Source organism: Tachyglossus aculeatus, chromosome 2 (genome assembly GCF_015852505.1).
Source record: "Tachyglossus aculeatus isolate mTacAcu1 chromosome 2, mTacAcu1.pri, whole genome shotgun sequence".
NCBI lineage: Eukaryota > Metazoa > Chordata > Mammalia > Monotremata > Tachyglossidae > Tachyglossus > Tachyglossus aculeatus.
In genome coordinates, this window is record NC_052067.1 from 148,176,497 (window position 1) to 148,189,202 (window position 12,706).

Consider the following 12,706-nt stretch of genomic DNA (forward strand, 5'->3'; position numbering starts at 1 on the left):
ATACAAATAAATTATAGATATATACATATATGCTGTGGGGGGTGAAGTAGGGACCAGAATGTGAGAAGTTGGAAGCAGGACAACAGTGAGGAGACTGATGCAGAAGGCAGGATATGACGAGTATATGGACCAACTTTAAAATGTAAGCTCATTGTAGGCAGGGAATGTGTCTGTTTGTTATATTGTACTCTCCCATGTATTTAGCACAGTGCTCTGACACAGTAAGCATTCAATAAATTCGACTGGCTAGTGTGGTATCTTGCTGATTTCTTACTATAAGCCAGCCTGCACACTTTACTCCACTAACACCAACCAACTCTCTGTATCTTGATCTCGTCTACCTCACTACCGACCCCGCTGCTACTTTCCTACATCCTCACAATCTTCATATTCCCCCTTCATATAGGACAGACTACCGCTCTCCCCACCTTCAAAGCCTTATTAAAATCACATCTCCACCCAAAGGTCTTCTCCAACTAAGCCCTCATTTCTCCTATTCCCTCACCCTTCTGCATCATCTATGCCCTTGGTTCTGTATTCTCTAAGTACTTGATATTCACCCTTATCAGTTTGTGTACATTTATGTACAATATTGGTAATTTATTTTAATGCTCTCTCCCATGCTAGGCTGTAAGCTCCTTGTGGGCAAGGAACTTGTCTACCAACTTGACTAGTCTCTCAGCACTTAGAAGAGAGTTCTGCACAAAGCAGGGGCTCGATAAATACCACTGATTGATTTATTAGAGAAGGAGTGGATTCTAGATACAGTTTTAAGTTTTGACTTTACTATTCTGTACTTCCTAGTACACCCTCTCAGGGTCACACCTGGAGAGTTTCCAGTACTCTACTAGTCTCGGCTATGGGAGGGAGAGTCAAGCAGAGGCCTACCCATTCCATTCCTAGCTTGGCCAATGGCTAGCGAGTGGAAGGCAATCTGCTATAATTCAAAACTCACCTGTGCTGAGCAGTAACAGCATGGGAGAGAGTCGAGGGCAGAGACTCAAGTTTACTGCGCAGAAGGCGGAAATGCTAAACCACTTCCATATTTTTACCAAGAACACTCTACGGATCCACTACCAGAACAATTGCAGGTGGAGAGCGGGGCGTTCTGGGAGAGATGTGTCCATGGTGTCGCTGCGGGTTGGAAACAACTCGACGGCATAAGACAAGACTTCCTATGACCCTACTATGCTCTAAAGTACCCTAAAATGCTACTTCTACTTCTAATTTAGATTGAAGTTACCCTGATCCCTAAGGAGAGTTAATATAACCTTTTTAAAAAACCCAGAAATAATGAAGTCAATAACTCAAAGGTAATGGAACGCAACCCAAAAATCTAGCCAGTTCGTAAAAGTGGGCATTCCTAACTGCTGCCTGTCATGCACAGGATGTATCCAGCGAAAAGAAGTCTCTGAAGTAGCAGTAAATGCTGCAATCTTCTATTTTTCCAACACCTGTTTCCTGTCTGACTCCAACTACACAGGCTGTTCATTATCTGTCTGGAGAAAAGCCAACAGAATGTCTATGTCTTCAAGATCTCTCATGCAAAACACCTTTGGGGAAAGCAGGTGGTACGTGGTCTATCAATTAGTAGTATTTACTGAGTTCTTACTGTAGATATAGCACTGTAGCAAGCTCTTGGGAGAGCACAATATATCAAATTTGGTAGACACTCTCCCTGTCCATAAGGAGCTGGGCAGAAAATGGGGAAGAAAGTTAAGTGACTTCCTCAAAGTCATACCATATTAGGAATAATAATAATTATTATAATGGTATTTCTTAAGTGCATACTATGTGCCGGGCACTGTATTAAGCAACTGGGGTGGATACATGTTAATTGAGTTGGACACAATCCCTGCACCTCATGGGGCTCACGGTCTCAATCTCCATTTTACAGATGAGGTAAATGAGGCGCAGAGAAGTGAAGTGACTTGTCCAAGGTCACACAGCACACAAGTGGGAGACCCGGGATTAGAACCCATTATCTTCTGACTCCCAAGCCTGTGCTCTATCCACTATGCCAAGCTGCTTCTCAGTTACTAAGTCAGTTACTAAATTAGAATTATGTTTTCTGACTCGCAGTTGAATGCTTTTTCCAATGAAAAGTCACAGGAGGCTGAAACAGGCAGGAAGTAGCTAAAGGGAATCAAGTAGCAAAGCACAGAGATTAGGATAAACGTTGGAGCATACATAATTCATTCATTCATTCAATCGTATTTATTGAGCGCTTACTGTGTGCAGAGCACTGTACTAAGCGCTTGGGAAGTACAAGTTGGCAACATCTAGAGACGGTCCCTACCCAACAGCGGGCTACTTCTTTTATTTGGGACTCTGTCACCTTTACCTGTTTAGAGAGCTAAACAATTACTTGCACCATAAGGCTTGACACATGGATATATACGTTATCTATACACAATGAGGCCTTGTGGAAAGAGGACCTGGGAGTAGGGAGACCTGGGTTCTAATCCCAGCTCTGTTCCTTGCCTGCTGTATGACATTGGGCAAGTCACTTAACTTCTCTGTGCCTATCTGTACAATGAGAATTGAGTAACTATTCTCTCTCCTACTGAGACTATGAGCCCCACGTGGGAGAAGGATTGTGCCTGACCTTACTGGTCTGGTCTCTACCCTAGTGCTTAGTACAGTGGCGTAGTGGATAGATCACGGGTTGTAATCTGTGACTTTGGGCAAGTCACGTCACTTCTCTGTGCCTCAATTACCTCATCTGTAAAATGGGGACTGAAACTGTGAGCCCCACTTGGGACAAGGACTGTGTCCAACCCGATTTGCTTGTATCCACCCCAATGCTTAATACAGTGCCTGGCGTATAGTAAGTGCTTAATAAATGCCAGAATTACTATTACAGTGCTTGATACACAGTAAATGCTTTATATTATTATTATAAATATAAACTGTCATGCACTATTTCTAAAAACTTCAGGACAGAGCGTCTCTAAGGAAGTTCAATACTGTTTGTTAAATTCCAGATGCATCACCCCGGAGTATTTCTAAGTAGTAGAAACAGTCAGTGAATTATAGGGATCAGAGCACCGCTAGAACTCAAATACTTTACTCCACGCCCCTGCCCTGAGGCAGAAATATATTCACACTATTCCATATAACTGCTTACATTATTTTTTAAAGATTCAGGGAAGGATAAGCTCTAAAGTATTACAACCATAATGACATGAACAAACTCCAGGGGCTCTGAATACTCAACACCTCAATTCTGGCTCTGGACCATACCAAACTATTGAACTCATGTAACCAAACTTTTCAATGAAATTTCCTAATGCAAATCAAAAGCATAAGCAGCTTGGCAAGCAACTCAGAGTGGGTGCCAATAATGCCCTAGGTTACACACATATTATACCTGCAAGATAATACAGGTAGAAGATGTGGTGTAAGACCTGTAATTCTGGGACACACACATATTGGTAAATGCAAAAAATATATATATATTGTAGTGCTTGAATAAAGTAATGCAATGCAATTTAAAATTATGTGCGAACTAAGTTTTATGTGTCTGACCGTACACCGAGTTTCTGATTCATAACTTGCCTGGTTATTGAACTAAGGACTAACTCAGATTGAGCACGGGGCGATAGAGTGTTTTAACTGCATCCCAGAAGGAAAGGTCAAAAAGATTAGTAAATTATGAATCCACACTCTGAAGGTAAAGGTCTGAGTAAATTCAGTAGCCAGTATAAGTATAGATTGGATGACAATATGTCATTGATTCAAAGTCTACTCAACAGAAAACAGTCTGCAGAATAAAGACCCCTAAATTCCAGGCTAGAGTCCCTTGAACTTGTTTTGTGATTACACTGAAAGTTTCAATTCTTCTTATAATAATAATGATGGTATTTGTTAAGCACTTACTATATGCAAAGCACTGTTCTAAGTGCTGGGGAGGTTACAAGGTGATCAGGGTGTCCCACGGGAGGCTCACAGTTTTAATCCCCATTTTACAGATGAGGTAACTGAGGCACAGAGAAGTTGAGTGACTTGCCGAAAGTCACACAGCTGACAGTTGGTGGAGCCGGCATTTGAACCCATGACCTCTGACTCCAAAGCCCGTGCTCTTTCCACTGAGCCACAGTGCTTCTCCACGCTGCTTACAGACTGCAAGCTCCTTGAGGGGAGTGATCGCATCTAACAATTGTTGTATTGTAGTTTCTCAAGTGTTTAGTTCAGTGTTCTGCATACAGGAAACACTCAAGAAGTCCCATTGTTTGATTGAAACATTGTAATAGGCTGTTTCAAAGTTCTAGGACAGTCATATTCCTTAAATTGTCTACTTGAGAGTCCTAGGGCTGGCTAGAAGCAGTCTTCCCAGCAAATTCAGACCATAACTTCTGTTGCTAGGCAAAGGTTTCAAGTAAACAAATATGATTCAGCCACAGAACCTAGGGTAAATGTGACCTATTCAATCACTAATAGTAGCCTTTCTCACTGCTTTGGAAGCCCCTGACATTCAGTCTGGACTATGATCAGGTCTAAATTGATGCTGACAGTATAGGCATGTCCACTTCTTTCTTGAAATGGTTCTAATAGACTGGTATGTACTACTCTTTCTTTTCCAGCACATGACAATCAAGAGGGTCATGGGTACACCTTTGGGAGCCTTGCTGGGATCTGTTCCAGTTAGCTCCCTGTACGCAGAGATCATTCCTACCAATTCTACTGTACAGTACTCTCTGAGGGATTAGCGTGGTGCTTGGCACACAGTGCTCAACAAATACCACCACTCTTTTATTTATTGATTGCTACAGAGGGCAGGACTGGCAGACAGGAACTGCTGAAAATCAAAATTAAAGATCTAACAGATTCCTTCCTTCCTTGGAAGTTAGTTAGCAAGTAACTAACTCTTAACTGGAGCCTAACTTTAGACTGTAAACTCGTTGTGGGCAGGGAATCAATCAATAGTATTTATTGAGCGCTTACTGTGTGCAAAGCACTGTACTAAGCGCTTGGGAAGTACAAGTTGGCAACATATAGAGACAGTCCCTACACAACAGTAGGCTCACAGTCTAAAAGGTGGAGACAGAGAACAAAACCAAACATACTAACAAAATAAAATAAATAGAATAGATATGTACAAGTAAAATAGAGTAATAAATACGTACAAACATATATACATATATATATATATATATATACATATATATATATATACAGGCGCTGTGGGGAAGGGAAAGAGGTAAGATGGGGGGATGGAGAGGGGGACGAGGGGGAGAGGAAGGAAGGGGCTCAGTCTGGGAAGGCCTCCTGGAGGAGGTGAGCTCTCAGTAGGGCCTTGAAGGAAGGAAGAGAGCTAGCTTGGCGGATGGGCAGAGGGAGGCCATTACAGGCCCGGGGGAGGACGTGGGCCGGGGGTCAATGGCGGGACAGGCGAGAACGAGGTACGATGAGGAGATTAGTGGCAGAGGAGCGGAGGGTGCGGGGTGGGCTGTAGAGGGATGTCACCATTTATTGTTATAGTGTACTTTCCCCAATACTTAGTACAGTGCTCTGCACACAACTGCTCAATAAATATGGCTGAATTGAATTGAACCAAAAGATGAGCAAGCACATGCTACGATAAAACTGGGCCATGACTTCAAAAGCCCATTAAGCAATATGTACATTCAGAAGGAGCATGGCGTACTGGACAGAGCATGGGCCTGACAGTCAGAAGGTCATGGGTTCTAATCCTGGCTCTGCCACATGTTTGCTGTGTGACCTTGGACAAGTCACTTCACTTCTCTGTGCAAGGATGATGCAAATTTGTGACACGTTCCATATTTTTAGCCCTACAGAGGGCTCACCTCCTCCAAGAGGCCTTCCCAGACTGAGCCCCCTTTTTCCTCTCCTCTTCCCCATCCCCCCGCCCTACCTCCTTTCCCTCCCCACAGCACTTGTATATATATTTGTAGATTTATTACTCCATTTTACTTGTACATATTTACTATTCTATTTATTTTGTTAATGATGTGCATTTAGCTTTAATTCTATTTGTTCTGATGACTTGACATCTGTCTACATGTTTTGTTTTGTTATCTGTCTCCTCCTCGTAGACTGTGAGCACATTGTTGGGTAGGGACCGTCTCTATATGTTGCCAATTTGAACTTCCCAAGCGCTTAGTACAGTGCTTCTGCACACAGTAAGCACTCAATAAATACGATTGAATGAAGGAATTCTCTGCCCCTCAGCTACCTTATCTGGAAAATGGGGATTGAGACTGTGAGCCCCACACGGAGGGGGACTGTGTCCAGAAGATTTGCTTGTATCCAGCCCAGTGCTTAGTACAGTGCTGGCACACGGTGAGCACTTCAAAATACCACTATTATTATTATTATTATTATTTGAAGGTATGCAAAAATAAAACTTAAAATGCTTCTCAAAGATAAGCACCAAGTTCATTGGCAAACATGCTACCTGGATGTAACTGCAATATAAATTTCAGTATGCAGTGATTCCAAAATAAACCTTTCTCCTTTATCTCGGGGTTGCTTTCTTGAAAATTACATGATAAGAGAAGTTCCTATTTTAATATTCACCCTGTGTCCAACATCACAACCGTTTCTTCCCACAGGCCATTTCACTCTACCCACAAAGATGCATATTATCAAAAGGATGTGCTCTAATTCAGTCATCTAGTTCTATTCAAAACATACAGTGAAAACTCCAGTTATGGCAGAACTGACTATACATTATTCCCCGCTGACCTCTTGACATTGTTAATCTTTAACTGAATATTTTGATGTTCAGGTTTCATAATCCTCTGCCAACAAGTAGAGTTGAAGACTATTTACATTGTGGAGGCCAAAGGTTAATATGTGGGGTTTTGGGTTTTTTTTTGGGGGGGAGGGGGCGGTTTGCCACAGGATGACTCAGTTACCTTTCTGAAACCTCACAGATGGATACTTGTGCTCAACAGGGTTGTGAACATACATCTTCTTTTCTTGGACTCTAAAAGGAATTACTTCGGCAGGTTGGTAAAAAAAACAGCCTAGCCTAGTGGAAAGAGCATGGGCCTGGAGTCAGAAGTCCTGAGTTCTAATTTCACCTCTGCCAAATACTTGCTGTGTGATCTTGTCTAAGTCACTTAACCTACCTGCACTTCAGTTCCATCAACTGTAAAATGGGGATTAAATACCTGTCCTCCCTTCTACTTAATACTATGAGCCCCATACAGGACAGGGACTGTGTCCAACTTAATTGGCTTGTATCTACCCCAGTGTTTAGAAAAGTGTTTGACTCATAGTAAGCGCTTAATGCATACCATAAAAAAAGAGGTTTTTAGCCCTTCAAAAATAATAAACCAACACCATAAATGAGGTTTTAGAACCCCCTATTGGGCAAGGTCATCATTTAGGCAGAAATAGAGGAGTATAGTCAGTACCCTACAGTATTTCTTTTTACTTACAAGCAGCAATAGACCCCAGGGCAGATTAACATTAGGAATACATTGGGGATGACCTCCCTGGAATACTATCATTTATAGCATCATCATGGCATCAAAAACGTGTATTTGGGGGAAGTTTGGAAGAAGTCTAGCCACTGGTGGGAACCAGGAATATCAGTCCTTGGAGAGTGGCAAACTTCACTGCTGCCCCGCTCCATGGCAGCAAATTCATTTGTTTTTTGTTATTAAAAATGGAGGATAGAGGATGAGGTGCGAGTGATGGAGAGGTTAATCAATCCATCAACGGTATTAACTGATGCTTACTATGTGCAGGTAATACAGTACAATAGAGTTGGCAGACATGTTCCCTGTCCATTATGAGCTTACAATGGAGAAGGGAAAACAGACTTTAATACAGATCAATAATTTATGGATATATACATAAGTATTGTGGGGCTGAGGGCGGGAGGAATACCAAATGCCCAAAAGGTACAAACAAATGTGCATAAATAATACAGATGGGAAAGGGAATCAGGGGAAAGAAGGCGGAAGGGTGGAAAGACTCTTGAAGGACATGTGACTTTAATACGGCTCTGGAAGTGGGGACAATGGTGGTCTGGTATATACACCAGGAAGAGGAGGGAGTTCCAAGCCAGAGGGAAGATGTGGGAAAGGGCTTGGCAGTGAGATGGATAAAACTGGGGCCCAGTAAGCTAGCTCATGCTGGAGGAGCCAAGTGTGCAGGCTAGGCTGTAGTGGGGGATTAGTGAGGTAAGGCAGGATTTAAGGTTCAAGACCTTCAATTACCAGATATTATTTAATTGAATTACATTTCCACTTTAAGAGATATGAATGGTCTTTTTAATGGTGTGCCTACCTCGACAAATAAAGGACAAAGTTAGTGCAGTGAGACCAATTCACACATTGCCAAAAATTAATCCTTGGCACTGTACTCAGGGTGCATCACCTATGGCAAATATCATTAAGTGCACTGCTGCAGTATACGTGCAATTTATGTAGCAAGGCATCAGGACAACCCCTTGTCTAAAACGTTAAGGCTCCACGCAAAGTAGCTAAAACTCAGGAGTAACTTTGGGCATGAACAGAATTTGGTTCCATGATTCTTGCGATATAAATACTTCAGTAGTCAACTCCTTGAGGGCAGAGTTCACGTCACTAACTCTACTGAATTGTACTCTCCCAAATTCTTAATATAACACTCTGCAAATAGAAATCATTCAGCAAATACCACTGGCTGATTGATCTTCATTGCTCAATAAATATATGATCGACTGATTGCCAGGGCTAATTCTGAATGGTCCCTTTGGTACATAAAACTTACCCACTTCAAAAGTGCTTTAATTGCACAACTGAACCTATCCAAAAATCAGAAACTGGGCAATTTTTTCAAGGCCTTATACTTTTTTTTTAATTGTGTCCATAATATTTTCCTTGAACAGAAACCAACTATCACATAAATTGCTACTTTACCATTTGGCAATTGAAAGTTTCTATGGAAAAAAAATGGATCTCTGTATCATATATCTAAGGCACTAAGAAAAATTTTAGTTAATCATTAATAAAACTGGCACTGCAAAGTGAAAATAAAAACAGAGCAAAAAACTGAGGACACATAATCTTCCGATTACATGCTGTTCTTTACATTCACATTTAAGGAACAAAAACATGGACTTTTTTCTTTGTTCCCTCTTTATAAAAGTTTAAAGTTCCCAAACAAATTACTGAGGAAAGGCTTCTCATTATTGTTGCATGTTCTTACTAACAGTAGTTTCTCTGTTTTGAAACAGAAGGCAGACTGTTCCTCTGTAATGACTGAAATCACTGAATTGGTCACTCCAAGCTGTGCAGTAAGAAAAAAATAGGCAATAAGAAGAACACTTAATTTACTGTCATAGCTCATCATATATTGAAAGGCAAATTACAAGACTGACTAAATGACTTTTGTACATTACCTTTGTCCCTCAATGTGTAGCGTGCATTTTTTTATATCTACTCACGTTTCTCTCATAAACAGTTTGGCAGTACTCAGTAATGTCCACATACACCCCGAGACCCCATATTTCTTGATCGAAACAAGAAGCTATACTTCTACAGATTAATTTAGGCACTGAATCTTGTTGCTATCAACCAAGGGAAGAATCCGTCACATCAGCAGTATCTTCCTCTCACAGAGAGGAGCTAGACGCCATAATTGCTGAGTAATCCTGGAGAGGCGTCCTTCCACCCGGAATCTGGATTTTCCATCGGATTCTTTAAGCTCATCATGGGCAGGGAACACTCATTCATTCAATCGTATTTATTGAGAGCTTACTGTGTGCAGAGCACCGTACTAAGCGCTTGGGAAGTACAAGTCAGCAACATATAGAGACGGTCCCTACGCAACAATTGGGTCACAGTCTAGAAGGGGACATGACTTAGCTTAGTACAGTGCTCTGCACAAAGCACTCAATAAATATGATTGATTGATTGATCGCTTCATTCAGGCCGGTCTGGAGTCTCGTTGTCAGATGCGGTCAGGTCAGTGGTTAGGTATTGACACGGAGAGTGCGAGGGAGGAGGGGGCCTGGATGAGAGAGGAGGGAGGATACAGATAAGGAGTGACTGTTCCAGTAACTTCTTGCCATTTCCATCACCTCCAATATGGCCATCAGGTCATCATCATCATCATCATCATCAATCGTATTTATTGAGCGCTTACTGTGTGCAGAGCACTATACTAAGCGCTTGGAAAGTACAAGTTGGCAACTCAGGTCAGTGAGTCCCACCAGTTCTGGTCCCTGATTCAACCAAGTGGTGAAGCTAAGGCTACTGTATCGGAGACAAATGAAGGGATGGAAACTGGCTCTGGCCCCGGGGTGACCATCACTGTTGGCTGACAAGGCTGCCATGATTGTGGTATGTGTTAAGTGCTTCCTATGTGCCAGGCACTGTACTAAACACTGGGGTGGATACAACCAAATTGGGTTGGACACAGTCCCTGTTCCAACATGGGGCTGGCACTCTTATTCCCCATTTCACAGATGAGGTAACCGAGGCCCAGAGTAGCTAAGTGACTTGCCCAAGGTCGCACAGCAGACAAGCGGCGTAGTGGAGAGAGCATGGGCCTGGAGTCAGAAGGTCATGAGTTCTAATCCCGGCTCCACCATTTACCTGCTGGAGTGGCCTTGGATAAGTCACTTCACTTCTCTGTGCGCCTCAGTTACCTCACCTGTAAAATGGGGATTAAAACTGTGAGCCTTATGTGGGAAAGGGACTGTGTCCAACCCGATTTACTTATATCCACCTCAATGCTTAGTACAGTACCTGGCACATAGTAAGCACTTAACAAAAACCTCAGTTATTATTAAGTGGCAGAGCCAGGATTATAACCCATGACCTTCTGACTCCCAGGCTCAAGCTCTATCCACTATGCCATGCTGCTTCTCTAAATCAATCAATCAATCAATCGTATTTATTGAGCGCTTACTGTGTGCAGAGCACTGTACTAAGCACTTGGGAAGTACAAGTTGGCAACATATAAAGACAGTCCCTACCCAACAGTGGGCTCACAGTCTAGAAGGGGGAGACAGAGAACAAAACCAAACATATTAACAAAATAAAATAGAATAGATATGTACAAGTAAAATAAATAGAGTAATAAATATGTACAAACATTTATACATATATACAGGTGCTGTGGGGAAGGGAAGGAGGTAAGACGGGGGGATGGAGAGGGGGACGAGAGGGAGAGGTTATAACCAGGTTATTCTCCCTCACATCTTCTCTCTGAGTTATCTTTCCACCACCTGAGAGATAACAAGTGAGTTCATTTATGTACTGGCCAGAGGACAGAGCAGTACCTTGTATTTCATTAGCTCACATTTCAGGCCCTTGGTTCTGAAACAATTCTCTCCTTATGTGCAAAGCAGCTGCCTTTTTCTGTGCTGTCCCAAACTTTCTCCATTAAATACCATTAAGTCATCAACACCTGACTTCAAATTACTTTTATCTGGGTGCATATGCCTAACCTCAGTTAGGGGACAAGAGGAAAGTCTGTTCTAGCCAAGCTTCCAGTCAAAACCCAATTCTTTGTTTAAAAAGAGTGAAATCATTTCTTTTTAGAGACTAGAATGAAGCTCCTCACTTGCCAGCTGCTCAGAGCACAAGACTGGAAGTCAGGAGACCTAGGTTTTAATCCCAGCTTTGCCACGTGTCTGCCATGATCCCTTAATTTCTCCGTGCCTCAATTTCCTCATCTGTAAAAAAAATGGAGATTAAATAACTGCTCTTCCCTCCACCCCAATGACTCTGAATCCCATGTGGGACTGGGATTGGGTCCAATCTGATCACTCAATCAAGGTATTCACTGAGCTCCTATGTGAAGAGCACTGTACTAAGCGCTTGGGAGAGTACAATACAGCAGAATTAGCAGACATGTTCCCTGCCCATAATGAGTTTACAGTCTAGAGGTGGATACAGACATTAAGATAAATAAATTATAGATATGTACATAAATACTGTGGAGATAAGGGAGGTGTGAATAAAGGATGCAAATCCAAGTGCAAAGCAGGATGACTAGGCTGGGTAGCCATGGTCAAAGCTATTCAGGGCTTTCTTTTTCAGATGATGTTTAAATTGAATTTTCCCGCAGAAAGCAATAAATGAAAATGGTAGTCTCCTAAAAGATTCTTATTTTTGGACTGTGTTCTCAGTCCCAACTGTTCGCCAGGCAATAGGCATTCTCTGCTTTCCAGCCCCATGACAGCAATTTTTTTTTTTCAGTCACTATGCCTTCCATAGATCCAGTTTCCATTTGGCTCCATGCTACTCTCACCCTTACAGTACCTTTACAGTTTTCTTCTCTGCTTGCTTTTGGCCCTGGCTTCCACATAGTATCACTCTCCCACTGTCATACTGCTTCCATCAATCAATTGATCAATCATATTTACTGAGGGCTTACTGTGCGCACAGCACTGTACTAAGTGTCGGGAGAGTACAATGTAACAGAGGTGGCAGACACATCCCCTGACCACAATGAGCTCACAGTCTAAATGCAGAAACAAACAATATAAATAGAGTAGGGATATGTACATAAGTGCTGCGGGGCCTTGGCTTCCACATAGTATCACTCTCCCACTGTCACACTGCTTCCATCAATCCATTGATCAGATCATATTTATTGAGGGCTTACTGTGCGCACAGCATTGTACTAAGTGTTGGGAGAATACAATGTAACAGAGGTGGCAGACACATCCCCTGACCACAATTAGCTCACAGTCTAAACGCAGAAACAAACAATATAAATGGTGTAGGGA

The 12,706-nt window shown here is 42.2% G+C and overlaps 1 protein-coding gene and 1 non-coding gene across 7 annotated transcripts in view; one reads left to right on the forward strand and one right to left on the reverse strand.

Annotated features, from left to right (window-relative positions):
• Window positions 1-12,706, reverse strand: part of KIF21A (kinesin family member 21A) — a 148,887-nt gene that overhangs the window by 110,572 nt on the left and 25,609 nt on the right. The window lies entirely within an intron of this gene.
• Window positions 808-945, forward strand: LOC119924734. The gene has a single exon (XR_005449430.1). It is a non-coding gene; the product is annotated as a small nucleolar RNA SNORA7 (small nucleolar RNA).